Source organism: Pristis pectinata, chromosome 2, assembly GCF_009764475.1.
Source record: "Pristis pectinata isolate sPriPec2 chromosome 2, sPriPec2.1.pri, whole genome shotgun sequence".
NCBI classification, from domain to species: Eukaryota; Metazoa; Chordata; class Chondrichthyes; order Rhinopristiformes; family Pristidae; genus Pristis; species Pristis pectinata.
Window position 1 is genome coordinate 52,896,193 of NC_067406.1, and position 18,047 is coordinate 52,914,239.

Consider the following 18,047-nt stretch of genomic DNA (forward strand, 5'->3'; position numbering starts at 1 on the left):
ACACTTTTGGATAGGTACATGGAGCTGAGAAAAATAGTGGGCTATGGGTCTCTAAGGTAGGGACATGTTCAGCACAGCTTTGTGGGCTGAAAGGCCTGAATTATGCTGTAGGTTTTCTATGTTTCTATATTTCTATGTTTCTATGCATGGAGCAGAAAGAGACAGGGGAGATCTTAAATGAATTTTTTTGCATCCATATTTACTCTGGAGACAGATACAAAGACTATAGAACTGAGGCAAAAGAGTAGTGAGGTCATGGACCGCACTGGATTACAGAAGAGGAGGTGCTGGCTGTCTTGGGGTGAATTCAGGTGGATAAATACCCAGGGCCTGACAATGTGCCAACTCGGACCTTGTGAGAGGCTAGAGCAGAAATTGCAGGGGCCCTGGAAGAGATATTTAAAACGTCCTTAGCCACGGGTGAGGTGCCAGAGGACTGGAGGGTAGCTAATGTTGTTCTGTTGTTCAAGAAAGGCTCTAAGAATAAGCCAAGAAATTATAGGCCGGTGAGGCTGACATCAGTCGTGGCTAAATTATTTGAAGGTATTCTAAGGGAAAGGATATATAAGTATTTGAATAGACAGGGGCTGATTGGGATAGTCAACATGGCTCTGGTCATGTCTAACCAATCTAATAGAGCTTTTCGAGGAGGATACCAAGAAGGTTGATGAAAGAAAGGTGGTGGACGTTGTATACATGGACTTTAGCAAGGCCTTTGACGAAGTCCCACATATGGGAGGCTGCTCCAGAAGATTAAGTCGCTTGACATTCAGGATGAAGTAGCCAATTGGATTCAACATTGGCTTAGTGGGAGAAGTCAGAGAGTGGTAGTGGATGGTTATATCTCTGACTGGAGGCCTGTGACTAATGATGTGCAGGAGGGATCGGCGCTGAGTCCATTGTTGTTTATCATCTACATTAATGATTTGGATGATAATGTGGTAAATTGGATCACCAAATTTGCGGATGACACCAAGATTGGGGGCACAGTGGATAGCAAGGAAGGCTATCAAAGCCACAAAGTGACCTAGACCAGCTGGGAAAATGGGCTGAAAAATGGCAGATCGAATTTAACGCAATCAAGTGTGAGGTGTTGCACTTTGGCAGGGCAAAGACTTAGTGAATGGTAGGGCACTGAGGTGTGCGGTAGAACAAAAGGGACCTGGGAATACAGATCCATAATTCTTTGAAAGCGGCATCACAGGTAGGTAGGGTCACAAAGAGAGCTTTTGGCCCTTTGGCCTTCATAAATCAGGGCATTGAGTACAGGAGTTGGGATGTAATGTTGAAGTTCTACAAGATGTTGGTGAGGCAGAATTTAGAGTATTGTGTGCAGTTCTGGTCACCTACATACAGGAAAGATATCATTAAGTTGAAAGGGTGCAGAGAAAATTTACACGGATGTTGCCAGGACTTGAGTTATAAGGAAAGGTTGAATAGGCTAGGAGCACAGGAGAATGAGGGGAGATCTTATAGAGGTATACAAAATTATGAGTGGTAAAGATAGGGTGAATGCATGCAGGCTTTTTCCTCTCAGGTTGGGTGAGACTAGAACTAGAGGTCATAGGTTTAGGGTAAAAGTTGAATACCTAAGGGGAATCTGAGGGGAAACTTCTTCAATCAGAGGGTGATGTGATTGTGGAACGAGCTGCCAGAGGAAATGGTAGATGCGGGTTCAATTGTAACATGTAAGAGAAGTTTGGATAGGTACATGGATGGGAGGGGTTTGGAGGGATGTGGTCCGGGTGCTGGTAGATGGTACTAGGCAGATGATTAGAAGGCATGGACTAGAGGGGCTGAGAGGCCTGTTTCTGTGCTGTAGTGCTTCTGTGACTCTATAACAGTGACTACACTTCAAAGAATACTGGCCATTAGGTGCTCTGAATTTCCCGAGGCTACAAAGAGCATTATATAAATATCAATTCTTTTGGTCTCTTTCATCTGCAACATTTTCCAATTCTGATAAAGGCCATAAAACCTGAAGCCTTAATTTCTTCCTTTTCCCATGGATACAGCCTGACTCTTTGAATCTTTCCAATATTTTGAAAATATAAAGCACTACTGCATAATAAGTGTAACCAAAGATGCAAACACTTGATTAAAAGACACAAGAGCCCTTTACGCTATTCTTTAAAACCAAAAAAAAGGAAAAATCACCTCACATTTTTGCACAGTTTGATTGTAAATGGATATAAAATTAGGCAATGAATTTTATATCCATTTGTGCTGAATTGCACTGAGCAAGATGCAAGTATTAATCATTTGCTGCAGAAGAAAAAGTGAAGCAAAAAAGAAGCATTTGACTTCAGTGACACAGTATTTTATCACCATTTTTTCTGGGTTCTATTATTCCGTTACTCAGAGTTTTCCATCTTTTTCTTTCACTAATTCTTTCATTTAGTCCCTTCATTTCATATAAAATTCTTCTTGTCTTTCTTAGTTAACAATTTATTAAACCATTTCTTGCATTAGTTCTTGTTAGGGGAGTGGGGTTAAATGGGAGAATGGATCAGCTCATGATCGAATGGCGGAGCAGGCTCGATGGGCCGAATGGCCGACTTCTGCTCCTTTGTCTTATGGTCAATTCCTTCCTTTAAGCAGATGATACCTGGACACTACAGTAATCTTAACAATTGTAGAAAAATGTTAAGTGAAACACATCAGAGCATGAAGCATACACATTGGTGATAAGGGATTTTGGCATTATCACAAACATTCTGTGAAAATATCAAGTTAGCACAAAGATAAATTCAAATCCTATCAACATTTAGTTGTGTATAGGCAAGGGTATGGTTCAATATTGTGAAACACCTTGATCCTGCTAACTCAGTATATGCCTGGCAAAGTTGGTAGTGGATATTGATTGTCATCTACAGAATAATCCACACAGCCACATTGTTTTTCCTGCTTTACGCATAACCATTATCGGCCTGGCACACCTTCATTAATCAGTTTACACAAGCATACTATCTTGTTAGAGTCCATCCAGTTTCTTGTCAACTTAACTATTTCATGTATGCAGGACTTGTCTGGGCAAGCAAATAGACTGACTTTGTACCTGAGCTTTTTGCAAATGCTCCAATATAACTGCCTTTGAACATATCGTTGTACGTTTCCAACAATGTCTCAAATGTATACACCGAAAACATTCTTCCAGTCTAGCTCAATTTGTCTCAGTCAGTCCTTCCACATTGAAATTGGCTTGTTTTATAGTTTGCTTCAGTGATGGGTAGTTGTACACCTCAATCTGTTGTATTGTGCAATCTATTTGCCCTATTGTCTCTCAAAATTCAGCTTAGGTTTTCAGTGCGATGGTGCTTTCTGTCAATGGTATTTGGCTGAACTTGCTAGAGCAAGCGTCTTGACTCATCATTGAACAACTTGCAGTAGTCTCAATTCTCATGGCAATGTATGGGTAATTAAACAAGACTTTTACTTAAAAATCTGTCTGTCTGTTTGCTGCAATTAGTGCTTTTGCCTTAGATACTGCACAATGAAATTTCCTCATTGCATAAATGATCTTCCGAACTCTGAAATCTCCTTCCTGTTGTTGCAAATTAGCACTGAACCTCCTTTTGTTGCTTGGCTTAGTGCTTGATTTGGTTGAGGAAATGTGATCATTCTTTTGGCATCTGAAACATGGTTGCTCTGAATTGACAAGACTGTGGTAAGCAATGGCCTTTGCAATGATAGCAACTCACTGAATAGATCTGTTCCTTGTCTTGTGCTTTGCTCTGGCCCTCTGACTGCAGACTACAGCTATGCTGGTCATGTGCAGTTGATGAAATTCTCTACCAGTCTTGGATCCCTTTTCCACTGACACATCAATTTTATATCGATCAAAGGTCAGATTTTGCATGCTTAGCAGCTTTTTTTGACCAAATTCATTCATCTACCTGTGAACATATAGCCTATTGATTAAGGCATGATCTAAAAATGCAGGAAAAAAAATGTAAAGCAAGGATAAATTCCTATTGAAAAAATGTACTTGGCATTTGTTTCAACCTGCATCTGGCTCCTTGTCCAAAATTATAGCTTTCACCTATACCCAAGGATTCAGTTTAAAGTAGTCTTCATGTTCCTACTAGCATTGATCAAGACATCTTCCACCTTGCACAATGTGAGGTTTGCACAACTCTGTCAGATGTATCACATTGTTTTGGTCTCCCACAGTAACACCTTCACCGTCAATCACATTTTCATCACTAATGTATAGCCTTCCCAGAAGCATTAAGGAACAATATACATCAAAGAAGATAGTGATTTATTTGCAAGACAGAACACTTAATCTACATACGCATTGAGCCATTATGCTCCAGCTATAGACTGCTTATTCCAGACTATATCATCGTTACAAAGCAGACATACCACCACACCATGATTCTCCTTTCCAATCGGATCACAAAATGTGTGCACACATAGGTACACGGTGTGCAATAAATCTGCACTTGTAATTATAATATAACTTCCTTAACAGGAATACTTTTCCACAAGAAATGGTTGGGGTAGAAGCCTTACTTCTACCCCAAGAGAAGAATTACTTTCTCCCCCAGAAAAACTGGTAAACCCCATTTATGTTCTATATCTGCAACATATGCTGGGGACAGATGCATTTTCCAACACGAATCCCTAACAATAAGTGGTAATTGATCCCAGAGGGGACTGTTTACACATTTAAATGTTTCCTGTTGGATTTCAAGAAGAATCTTATTATGTTCTCATTTTACTCTGGGTTGATTTCCTGGCACTTGACTGTAGGCATCATCTGTGTTGTGTTTCTGCCGACACAAACACCTTAACTAGCAAAAAGTATCAGGAAAAGAACCTCCAGAATAACATTCACTTGCCAGAATTTCTTTTGTTTCATAATTGGACCATTTATTCATCGATCTGTGTATCACCTGCATTTTATCATTGTGGTGCAGCAATGTTGCAGTTATAATTCATAATCCTAGTGCAAAGTGCAACTGTATGTTCTGCAACTGGCAAGTAATTCCAAAGGAAGGCGTGCGGGTCATAAACAATAATTGTTAAGTTAGCACAACTGCTGGCACTTAACTGTGCTGCAACGTATCAGAGCTCTAGCACTTATAGAGCCCCTGTCCATCAACCAGTGCAATCTGAAAATGCTGCTTTGGCTCCAATAGGAAAGAGGGAGGGTACAACCTCTGAATCCTAATGGATGAAGTGGACAATATGACGGAGGTCCTTGTATCAAGGGGGCATGGAGAAAGCACAGGCAGGATTGCTCTCAGGAGTTGGCAATCTTTGCAAATTGAGACAATCCCTAAATAGCTTTTGTAATGTTCCAAATCACCATCCTAGTTCTCAATGTGTCGATCCCACTTTAAATCTAGATATAGAGGAGTTGCGATAGGAAAATTAACCCTCTTAAAAGCAAGTCTTGCTTGCAAGAGAATTAGGTAAACATTAACTAATCTCTCTGAACTTTAAAGAGCTGGGTAACTCCCACGTCCCTACAATGTTGGCCTCTGAACCAATCATCAAACCAAAACACACAGATGTCTTCTCTTTGTTCTTTGTAACATGGTTCAGAATGGTCGGGTGCATCACCGTAATTCCAAGACTACATGACTCTAAAGTGTTCTGTTTTGATAAAGTGCATTCTTGCAGAAAAGCAAAGTTTTGTTGGTTGTGTGTGGGTGGTGGTGGAGGATGGCTTTCAGATTGGTATCATCGGTGTGTGTGGGGGTCATACTTGTGTCTGCCTGCCCACGTTGATGAGACCATCTTGCAAGGAATTTGTTGAAGGAGAAAACCAAAAAATCCCTGGAGGTTCAACGGGCCCGCCGAGGTTCCACTCGGTGTATGCATTGTGGCCATTGTTCTCAGGTTGGAAGTCAGCGAACGGTGGATCAGACATTCCAGCCAATATATTGTAACTGTGTTGCTTCAAAATTGTTTCATACACAAGATTCAAATAGTTTATGTAATCTCCTGCCATCAAGTGGTGGCTTCTATACATGTTATATATATATGTGCTGAATAAAATGTAATAATCTAAATATTTATTTCAGTTCAGTAATCCACTTACATATTTAATAAACTAAATCATCCACTATAATCTATTATGTCAACTTTAAACAGATTAGTTAATGTGAGTTGGATGACTATAATAAACCATATTGAAAACAATATCTACATCGGTTTAAAGAATTTATTGAACATAATGAATATTATCTAATCTGCAAACACTGTTTCTTAGTCTCATTAATGTCCCTATAAAATACACTATACTCAGCTGGAAGTTGCTGAATTATGTGACTGTCTTTGTTATTGCTTCCTTATCACTTAGATAAACAATAATTCCAACTCTGGCTAGGAAACTTAATTCATTGCAGAATTCTGAGTCAAAATTTCCACTTGAAGTTGTTGAAAGACAAAGAGATTGCTTTAGCTCATTTTACATGCGGGGTTTGAAAGGATTTTCAATTGGCCCTAAAATTCTTCAGTGGGCTGAGGTGCACAAGTCCATCCCCACCTGCTGCCAGTCTACTCTACAAACCAGTCAGATACTTCTGGTTAGACACTCGTCCTAGAAACAAAATCCATCATGTCCATTTTTATTATGCATAAGTTGTATGGGAAAAGCCTTTTGCACATGTTTTGAAGTACTTGCACCCATTTTCTGTTGAAATCCTGCCCACTGGGAAGTGGAACTAGGTGCTTTGCATACATGCTGACATCATCAAGCCCATTAATTATTTATGGACAGAAATTGAATTTGAAGGTTATGACCTCTGAATTTTGTTTTTAGCTCTCAATAAAACAAGGAACACATTACAATGCAAATAATAAATCATGCATGCTTGGACATAATTTTTATATTTAGTAGATACCCATCACCACTCCAGTCTTTCTAATCTATTAAAAATTCACATTGTAAAGCTACACCAAGCACAGGTTGAAGCACCAGTGCACTGATATCTTGGGTTCAAAGATGCCTTGACCTCTTTAACAACCCTGACTTGCTTCTCACAAGTCAGCACATGGATGACAAAGCAGCTTCCAACTCAATCAAACAGTTGGGGATTCAATGTTTGTGAAAGGGAGGAACCTATGGTAATAATTTTGGGGACATTAGGGCAAACAGGGCACCCATTTAGCACATCAAAAATGAGTGAAATCTAATTTTGAGATCAAAATATATTATGTTCCAGCAAACAAGGCTTTGGATTTGTTTCCAAATGTTCCAAGTAACATAAATGACTTTTAAGCAAAAGCCAATTAGTAATAAAATCAATGAAGTCTGGAATGGAAGCTGTGAGGAAGTTAAAATGCAAATGATACTCAAGATGAATAATAGGGGTACTGTTCAGTTCTATAGCCTGCCTGTGGAAATAAGAAATGGCCTTACACTGCTGACAGCACAGAAGTAAGGAGGACCACTCGTGTAATGGATCTGAATGTTTACTCTGTGGGATCCAATCAATAATTGGTGAAAATAAATATCTTTTCTCTCCATCAAATTCAAGAATTTGATACATGGCTAGAACTTTGACCTCCTTTGAAAGAGCAATCCAATTTGTCTCATTCTGCCATTCTTTCCCCCTCGTCCCCACAAGTATATCTCCAATTCTCTTTCGAAAGTAACAGATGCATTTGCTCTATCACCATCTCAGGCGTTGCAATCCAGATTGCAAGAATTTTAAAGTAAATTATCCTCATTCCTTCTGATTTATTCAGCATTTATTTTAAATCTATGTCTCTGGTCTGGGCCCATCTGCCAGTGGATGAGGCAGCATTATTTCTCATAACGAGAAATGAGCTGCTGGAGGAACTCAGTGGGTCAGGCAGCATCTGTGGAAGGAAATGGACCGTCAACATTTCTGGTCGGGACTCTTCACCTCCACTGCACATTCTATAATCTCTAGTTATGCAAGGCCTGAACTTCATTAGATATTCGGAAGTGGTTCCTCTTCCAGAGAACACAGTGGGCCTACAAAACAGGTTGCCTGCGCAGGTGGTAAACATCAATTCAGAAAATGTTTTTTCAAATTACACTTGGGACTAGAGCAATAAAAAAAATTCCAAAGTGCACAACAGCAAAACGTTTGAGTAGAATATGATAAAGGAGAAAAATTATCCACCAGTAAGGAAGGGTTTTATGTCGCCTAATTAGCATGATATCATGTACTACAACAGTCAATTGGAAGCAAAGAAACCATTAACAATACCAAGGAAGAAATGGAAAGCTGATCAATAGACTTATTTTATTATACACAATGGACATGATAGACTTAAGCAACACTGTTTCAAATGATCACTGTATCACATAAGCAGTCAATCATTTCAAGAACCAAGCCAAGCTGTCGATGAACAATTGGGTTAAGTGCAATATTTGCTCATTAATTAGATGTTGTTGCCTCTTCAATCACAATACCGATACTTACATTCATCTCCCTGTTCTTTGTATTTTTAATCTTGGTGCTAAACAGCTGAGTTTACTCCAGTAGACTTAAGTTTTTGGAGGTGCACGCTTTTCTCTGTTTGGACAAGCATGATCCACAAATGCATCTGCCAAGTCTTATCTCAAACAGGATAACAGCTAACAAAAATAATAAGCACAGTTTATGGTAGATGTAAACCCAGAAAAGCTGTAACAGCTTGGCGAAAATTTAGATTACTGGTGTGTGTCTCATCTCTATCACCAAAGGACAATGCTACTATCAATGTCATGTCTAATGCTTCATAGATCATTTAGCACTTGCTGTAAAATCACTTCCAGAGTAATTTCCTTTATAGCTTGGGCATATAGAAAACAAGTAAAGTAGTATTGATACATTGACTAAATGCTTGGTCTGAAATAAATCAACACTATCGTTAAATATTTGGAGACTGTTCTGATAGCAATAAATTAAGGAAGACTGCAATTCACTTGTCATCTGATCTTCTGTTAACTGTCAACACATAATTCCCAGAATGCTGCCATTGCCCTACCTAAAGCAGGATCACACCTATTTAAAGAGAAGTTATTTTCCTGTTTGGTGAAGAAGGTGTTTGGCGAAGAAGGTGTTTGGCATGCTGGCCTTCATCAGTCAGGGCAATGGGTATAGTTGGGAAGTTATCTTGCAGTTATATAAGATGTTGGTGAGGCCACACTTGGAGTATTGGTCACCCTGCTATAGGAAAGATGTTATTAAACTGCAAAGAGTGCAGAAAAGATTTACCAGGATGTTGCCTGGACTTGGGGGCCTGAGTTATAAGGAGAGGTTGTATAAACAAGGACTTTATTCCCTAGAATGTAGGAGATTGAGAGATGACTTGATAGAGGTATACAAGATCACGAGGGGCATAGACAGGGTGAAGGCACATAGTCTTTTCCCCAGGGTGGGAGTGCGAAAAACAAGAGGGTATAGGTTTAAGATCAGAGGCGAGAGATTTAAAAGGGACATCAGGGGCAGCTTCTTCACACAAAGGGCCATGCATATTTGGAATGAGCTGTCAGAAATGATGGTTGAGACAGGCACATTAGTGACAGTTAAAGGCCATGTAGATAAATACACGGATAGAAGAGGTTTAGAGGGCTATGGGCCAAACACAGGCAGCTCACTGGGCAACACAGTCGGCATGGACGACTTGGGCCGAAGGGCCTGTTTCCATGCTGTACGATACTATGACCCTTTTTCTCACTGAGCAACGGTGGCATGGTTAGCCATGGGGATCAGTTGCAGACCTGCCATTCACTTTTCAAATGCTTCCGTGGAGATTCAAATGAATAAACTGAGGGCCAAGAGAGAGATTCTTGATTTCAGCATCTAAGGAGCTCTACCAAGCAGGCCAGGACTAAGGCAGTTGAGAGGACCGATCTTTTCCTTTGCAGCTCTGGGTGCAATGACCTGGCAAGAGCATTGAGTAAAAGTCCAACCTTCACACACTCTTCTCACCACCCCCCTCCACTCTCTACCATTACGCATCCAGATTGCCAGCTTCTGCAGTTATTTCAGATTTTCAGCATCTTCACTTTTCTTTTTATTTTCATGGCATACCCCATAACATTCTATAGATTCACAACACATCAGTTAACAATTCCAAGTTCGTTCACCTTGTCCTTCCCAGTTTTCACTCTAGTTAACAAGGTTCCCTTCTCAAAAAATACCACTTGCACAAACACAATCTTTTCCAAGAATTCCTTCTACAATTGACATTACACACACCCATTATTACATTCATCCGTCTTGAGATCTCATCCTCTCAGGGTAACAGTGACCCACCCTCATCTTGGGAATCAACATGATGAACCTTTGTTGCGCTCCCTCCATCACAGTCATATCCTTCCTTAGCTAGGGAGACCAGGCCTGCACACAATATTCCAGGTACAGTTTCACCAGTCTCCTATTTAACTGGAACAAGATGTCTTTAGTCTTGTACTAAGATCCTCTTGTAATAAAGGCAACATACTGCTTGCCCTTCTAATTGCTTGTGGAACTAACATGTTAATCTGCAGTGATTCAGTAATTCATGTACATTCTCTGAACACCAGCACCTTTTCATCCCTCAACTGATAAAACATAACCTGCTTTTCTGTTTTTATACCAGAGTTACCTCACGATTTCCCCACATTATGGCTCTTGTTTCCTTTACATGGCTAGAAGAAGAACTCAGGATTTAATTTGCTCAAACAGCAAGATAGGCATCAGTTCAGGTGAGACAGGCGGCTGCATATTACTTGATAACTTTCACAGGCAAATGTGGCAAGATTAGCTTCAGCCGGGAGAAACAGGAGACTGCAGATGCCAGAATCTGAAGCAAAAAACAAATTGTTGGATTGGGCCAGAAGGCGGCTCTCGACATGAAATATCGACTGTCCATTTCCCTCCACGGATGCCGCCTGACCCACTTTCCTCCAGCAGTTTGTTTTTTGCTTAGCTTCAACCTACTTTTTCTGGATTATCAACTGAACATGTTTAGCTTCCATGTAATCTCCTCCCTCTCATTACAGATCCCTATCAACAACAGGAAGCTCCTGTAAAAATAAGTAGATCTTGCATGACAACAATCCTCCCTAGAATACCCCATACATACTGAGCATTAACTCAATGGCAATCTAAGTGGGAAAATTAATAACCAAATGAAAAAAAAACACTGCAAAGTATTATTACAAGCTGTGTCAAGGATTTTCATTGCCACAACTATACTTGGTGCAATCACCCTCTGATACTGCCTGATACTGTGATCACCTCAGTGTCCTGTGGTCAAGTGGGATAAGAGTATCCTGTTGATTAAAAGCACTCATCTCCCAATAATTTCACTACATGAGCAAACATGTGGCCAGTTTGCCTAGCAATTATCAGTGCCAACTACTCCCCGCTTCCAGCAACTTTCCCTTTCTTCACTTCTCTGGTGATATCAGGAGATCATGATTCAAGTCCTGACTAAGAAACGGTGAGGAGAACTCCTTGAAGGAGGACATGTGTGTCAGCCATGTCTGCAGCCACTGAGTGAGTCAGGAACAAGCTCTGTGTGTGTGTCTACTTTTTTTCCCTTCCCTGTTAACAGACCATCTGTTCCTGCTGGTCTTTATATCAAAACCTGGCGCTTTTCATTGATAACTCACTACCTGAATACATGCCTATCAGACCTCAGCGACTCCACTGGAAAACTAATCAACTCAAAGATTCACTACTGATGATTGCTGAGCCTAGATTTCCCTACCCCCGAGTAGAAAACACTGGTAGAGGTCAGATACAGGTATGTCTGGCCTCTTATTCTGCCCCTCTACTGAGTTCTGGGGTGTTCTGTAACTTACTGTGCTGACACTTCATAGAGTTCATATCTGGTCTCTCAGCTTTTCTCCACCATAACTGATGTATCTAACATTCTCCATTCATCTTAATGGATTTGACAACCTTAATTAAAAAGGTAAAACTTGGAAAGAGTTAAAAGCTTAATTCAAGACTTAGTAATAACTAAAAGCACAATAAAATTGAATTATCTGTATTATTAAATATTACTGAAAATATTGTATCACATGCATTCCCTTGCAAACTTGCAAACAAAATTTATTTTCAGTACAGGTGAGAAAATAAAAAAACTTGTCTCTGTCAGAACATAATTCCAAGTTACTCATCACTTTGCCTTGCATTTAGAAAAAATAGGAAATACTTGAAATATTCAGCAGGTCAAGGGGCAATTATGCTGTGAAGTAGTTAACTCTTCAGGCTGATGCAAGGTCATTGCCTGTAATAAGGAGCAACAAACAAACAATCTGTTGGAAAAACTCAGAGGATTGAGCAGCATCTGTGGGAGGAAAGAAATTGTTGACGTTTCGGGTCGAAACCCTGCATCAGGACTGAGGGTGGAGAGGCAAGATGAGTGGTGAGAAAGGATTCCGAGGTGATTGGTGGACTGAGGAGGGGTGTGAGATGACAGGCAGGTAGTGCCGGGTAGGGGAAGTGAGCGGGGGTGGAGTTGGAAGACCGAGGCAGGTAAATGATGGATGGAGGCAGACAGACAAAAAGAGAGAGGAAAAAGAAAAACCAACAGATGGAGCGAGGTGGGGGGAGGGGAGTGTGAAGATGGGAGACGGCTGCTGGAGGGAACGTAAGAACATAAGAAATAGGAGCAGGAGTAGGCCATCTGGCCCGTCGAACCTGCTCCGCCATTCAAGATAATGGCTGATCTGGCCATGGACAGCTCCACCTACCTGCCTTTTCCCCATAACCTTTAATTCCCCTACTATGCAAAAATCTATCTAACTGTGTCTTAAATATATTTAATGAGGTAGCCTCTATTGCTTCCCTGGGCAGAGAATTCCACAGATTCACTACTCTCTGGGAAAAGCAGTTCCTCCTCATCTTAGTCCTGAATCTACTCTCCCAAATCTTGAGGCTACGTCCCCTAGTTCTAGTCTCACCTACCAGTGGAAACAACTTTCCTGCCTCAATTTTATCTACCCCTTTCATAATTTTAGATGTTTCTATAAGAAGCCCTCTCATTCTTCTGAATTCCAGTGAGTATAGTCAGATAAGCAGGAACACAAAACACTACGAGTGCTGGATTCAGATAAGTAAAGGGGGTGAGAATGGGAACCATTAGGGGAGAGGTGTATGGCAGATGGAACCAGATGGGGGGTGGGGGGAGAGAACCTGTGTATGAAGTGGGTTGATGGACCCAGGAGGAGAAAGGGGACAAAGATAGGCGAAGGGCTCCAGGAAGAGGGTGGGAAGGGAGACAAAAATGGGAGGACCAGAGGATCGGAAGGAGAAGGAGGGGGAAGAGGGAGGGGGGAGGGGAAGAAAAGAATGTTACCTTTTGGTAGCAAAATTGGAAAAATCAATATTCATACCTTTGAATTGTAGAATACCCAGGTGGAGTATAAGCTTTTGCTCCTCCAGTTTGCATTCGGCTTCATCCTGGCAGTAGAGAAGGCCAAGGATGGACAGGTCAGTGTGGGAATGGGAAGAGGAGTTGAAATGCTCTCCAGCTGGGAGCTGGGGATGGCCATTGCGGACTGAGCGCAGGTGTTCTGCAAAATGGTCGCAGAGTCTGCGCTTGGTCTCGCCGACATAGAGGAGGCCACATAGGGAGGAAGGAAAGCAGCAAGCAAGGTTGGAGGAGACGCACGTGAAAATTTACCTCACCTGGAAGGACTGTTTAGGTCCCTGAAAGGTGGCAAGGGAGGAGGTACAAGGACAAGTGTTATATCTACTGGGAGGATAGGGGAATGTGCCAGAGGTAAGGGAGGGATGAGCGGACCAGGAGTCACGGAGGCAGAAAGGGGTGGGAAGAAGATGTGTCTGGTGGCGGGAGGAGAAGTTGCAGCTGGCAGAAATGACCAAGGATGATATGCTGGACGCAGAGGCTCATAGGGTGAAAGGTAAGGATGAGGGAAACTCTGTTCTGTCTGGGAAGAGGCACGGTGAGAGCAGAAGTACAAGAAGCAGAGGAGATGTGAGATCATCAACCACAGCAGAAGGGAAGCCACGCTTCCTGAACAAGGAGGACATTTCAGAGGTCCTGGAACAGAAAGCCTAATCTTGAGAGCAGTCGCAGTGGAGACAGAGAACCTGGGAGAAAGGAACGGCATCCTTACAAGAGACAGGGCGGGTAAAAGTGTAGCCTAAGTATCTGTGGGAGTCAGTGGGTTTATAGTACATACAGTGGATTGTTTGTCTTCTGAGATGGAGACAGAGAGATCTAGGAGAGAGTTGTCAGAAATGGTCCACGTGAATTTGAGAGCAGGGTGGAAGTTGATGGCGGAGGTGATAAAATTGATAAGTTCTGCACGAGTGCAAGAAGTGGCACCAATGCAGTCATCAATGTAACAGAAAAAGATCTGGGGAGTGGTACCAGAGAAGGCTTGGAACAGGTTCTGTTCCATGTAGCCAACAAAAAGACAACATGTCTCCATTGCCCAGAATTAACCCTGTTTTCCTCGCCATAGGTGTGGCTGAAACTGCTGCTAATTTTCACCATTTTATGACTTCTGTGCAGATTTTCAGAATCTCTAAAATTTTGTATTTGGCCTTCATACAGTTGGTTTTATCTCAAAGGATGCAGCAGCCTCATATAAATCAAGAAGAAATTCATTCAATTTCTTTCAGAGGTAACCCAGCTGAGTTGTCTCCACTTGAAACAGAATCAAAAGTGTAACATGACATCTTAACCATACACTGGGTCAGATCGTATTAAAACAGGCCAGATCTGCTGCACAGAATTGCCTCCTGTATTAACCATATGTCCTTGCCTATTGGGGCTCTATGGTGAGGCCCTATGCTCCTTGAGTCCAGTGGTGTGATACAAACCAAGATGAGGCTACAGGAAGTGCAATGCAAAAGACCCGCCCTGATAAGCTTTGACAAGGGGCAAACCTGCGAGTAGGTCTTTATCAGCTGTAACAGTTATTAAATGTAAAAACATAGAACATAGGAGTAGGAGTCTTTGTCTTTCATGCCTTCTCTGCCATTCACCATAATTATGTGATTGTTCACTTCATTACCCTGTCCATGCCTTCTCCTCACATCCTGGATCCATTTAGCATTAAGAAATATATCTATCTACTTAATGATGTCCTCCACTGCTTCCTGTGGTAGAGAATTCCATAGGTTCAACACCCTCTGATCTCTTTTCTGAATGGCATATCTATATCCTAAGGCTGTGACCCTTGGTTCTGGACTTTCCAGCCACTGGGAACATCTTGTACCTGGTCTGCTTCATTTAGAATTTTATAGGTTTCTATGAAATCTTCTCCCATTCTTCTATTCTCCAGTGAATACAAGCCAAACTGACCCAATCTCTCTTCATATGTCAATCCTGCCATCCCAGGAATTAGTTTAGTGACCTTTATTGCACTCCTTCCATTCCAAGAACATCTTCACAAGATCACAAGACAAGGGAGCGGAAGCAGGCCATTCGGCCCATCGAGTCTGCTCCAAGGAAAGGGAAATAGAAATGAGAAATGGGGAATGGGGGAAGAAGAAAAAAAAACAAAAAAACTATTCTAATCCCAATTACTGGCCTTATCCCCATATCCCTTGATATCCTGACTATTTAGATATCTATCTATCTCCTCCTTGAATGCCCCCACTGATCTGGCTTCCACTGCTGTACGTGGCAAGGAGTTCCACAAATTCACCACCCTCCAGCTAAAGAAATTTTTCCTCATCTCTGTTTTGAAACCGTACCCTCTAATTCTAAGATTGTGCCCTCTGGTCCTGGACTCACCCACCAAGGGAAACAGCCTAGCCACATTTACTCTGTCCTTTCCTATCAATATTTTAAATGTCGCTATGAGGTCCCCTCTCATTCTTCTGTACTCCAGCGAGTACAGTCCAAGAGCCAACAAACGCTCCTCATACGTAAGCCCTTTCATTCCTTCCTCAGATAAACTGCACAGAAAACTGCAGATGGGGTTTCAAAGTCCTGTGCAGCTGCAGCAAGTACCTGTATTTGACTCCTCTTTGCCTTCCTCACTGCTTGTTGCACATGAAGGTTTGTTTTTAGTGACCGTTGTACTAGGACACCCAGCTGTTATTGCACATTGCCCTTTCCTAATCTATCAGCATTCAGGTAATCATCTGGTTTTCCATTTTTAGAATCAAAATGGATAACCTAACATATATCCATGCTAAACTGCATCTGTCATGCATTGTCTACACACTCTTGTCTTGTAACCTCTGATTTTATCTAAATCACATTGGAGCCCTTTTGTATCTCCCTCACAGCTCACATTCCGCCCCACCCACCTCCCAACCCTGCCCCAGCTTTGTGTTATCTGCAACAATGCAAAATAGAACAGCATTTTGCCATTGACTTTTTAACAATTGTACTTCAAGTTACAGAAGTAATGTAATTTGAAGTACAATTGTTAAAAAGTCAATTGTCAAAAAGTACAATTGTTAAAAAATAAACTCCATGTACTATTCTGTGATACTCTCTTCTAAAATATGATTAGTTTAAGCTTAGCACAAATCTTGGTGCAATTTTCATTTTCCATAATAAATGAAATAATTTCAAATATCAGTACATACTGCAAATTGCCATTGTGCTTCTATATTGATATCATTTCAACCTTGAATTCACTTTCCCAACAATAAAGAAGAATTTATACTGAAGGAACCAACTGAAGATAACAAAACACTAAAGCATGATTAGGAGCTGAAAGTACCTCAAGAGTCTCTTGCGTAACATCTTCCAATAACTATTTTTCTAACAACAATCTTGTCTCCAATTATAAAGGCTAACAAGCTGCTGCAGTACTTTGCTAATCTCCGGCACAGACAAGTACCTGCATATCCTGGAAAAATAAACTAACTTTGATAAATTACTCAACACCAGTTAAAGTTTCTATTATTCAAATACCTGATCAGAAACTACAGACCAGAAATAATCCCATCGTGAGTGCCGCTGATGCTCTTGGACGACGCCTGCCTCATTCCAGATGTATGAAATTCAGCTCTGTTTTTGTAATTTATGATTCCGTCCCATCTTTTTCCAAACAAGCACAGCATGAAAGAATCTGAACTCTTTCAATGATCACATGTTGTAAATGTTAACTGCATATAACACTTACAAATAACTGAGAGCTGTAATTTACTTCTGCATATTACGCACATGTTCTGGCACTTGTCTTATTGAAGAGAGCTCTGTGCCCAAATTTGGATTTGTTGATAGTGGAATCATTGATGCAGTTCTATCCCAAAACTACTACAAAATAAGCAACTTAAAAATAGGATATTTTTGTTCTATTGAGAACTACATAATTGCATGCTCAATAGTCCAAACAATCTTCATGGGAAAGCACGTAATATTAGTTGCCTTATAATTGGCGTGATAATCTCACTCTTGCTATCTTGAATCCAAGAACCAAGTCGTAGGTGGTAGAACCAGGCCAATGTAGAATTTGGAAAAGTTACTACAAATGCAATGCATGTATCATTAGCACTCGTTGCAATCCAAAAATTCCAGAGATAGCGTGCAAGTACTCGCTTTATTTTTCCAGATCCTTACAGTGAAAGCAATAGCACAGAAACACAAGTACAAGGTTGGTCCCTTAGCCTCATGACCCTTTTCTCTAATTCATCAAAATCACAGGTAACCAGTGAGCCAATACCATATAATTACCCCAATTACTTCTCTCCCATCTCCCTTGACTTATTTGGTTAACAACAATCTATCATTCTCAGATTCAAAATTAACAACTACTATTTAAAAAGAAGAGAATTATCAACTTACATCACCCTTACAGGTTGGAGTGCTTTCTATCTTCACTCCTGAGAGGTCTGGCTCCAATTTTAAGTGTATGTGCCTACCCCCATTCCATCCACTCCCAGACTTCTCCTTCTGAAGAAACAGTTCTTTAAACTTCAGTTTTCCTTGATATTCAGAAAACATCAACCAAATCACCTCTTACCATTTTAAATAAACTCCAGTGAATACAACCCTAATTTGTGAAATCTCTCATAATAATACAAGAGTCCAGGAATCAGACAAGTAAATCTAATAACTAACAGACATTATTCCATCTGGTGCTGTCAACTCTTTGCACTATGTATTTGCACTCATTCTTTGTTTTCCAAGCAACA

General features: G+C 40.9%; 1 protein-coding gene across 4 annotated transcripts in view; it reads right to left on the reverse strand.

Annotated features, from left to right (window-relative positions):
• LOC127567551 (cAMP-specific 3',5'-cyclic phosphodiesterase 4D) overlaps nucleotides 1-18,047 on the reverse strand; it is a 938,945-nt gene that overhangs the window by 882,382 nt on the left and 38,516 nt on the right. The window contains exon 1 of one of the 4 annotated variants that reach the window (XM_052010573.1): nucleotides 17,698-17,714. The exons of 2 other annotated variants lie outside the window; for them this stretch is intronic. The gene's annotated coding sequence lies outside the window, so the exon portion shown is untranslated. Of the gene's footprint in view, nucleotides 1-17,697; nucleotides 17,721-18,047 lie in introns of those variants that run through there. One more of the 4 variants, XM_052010583.1, reaches the window with a different exon arrangement.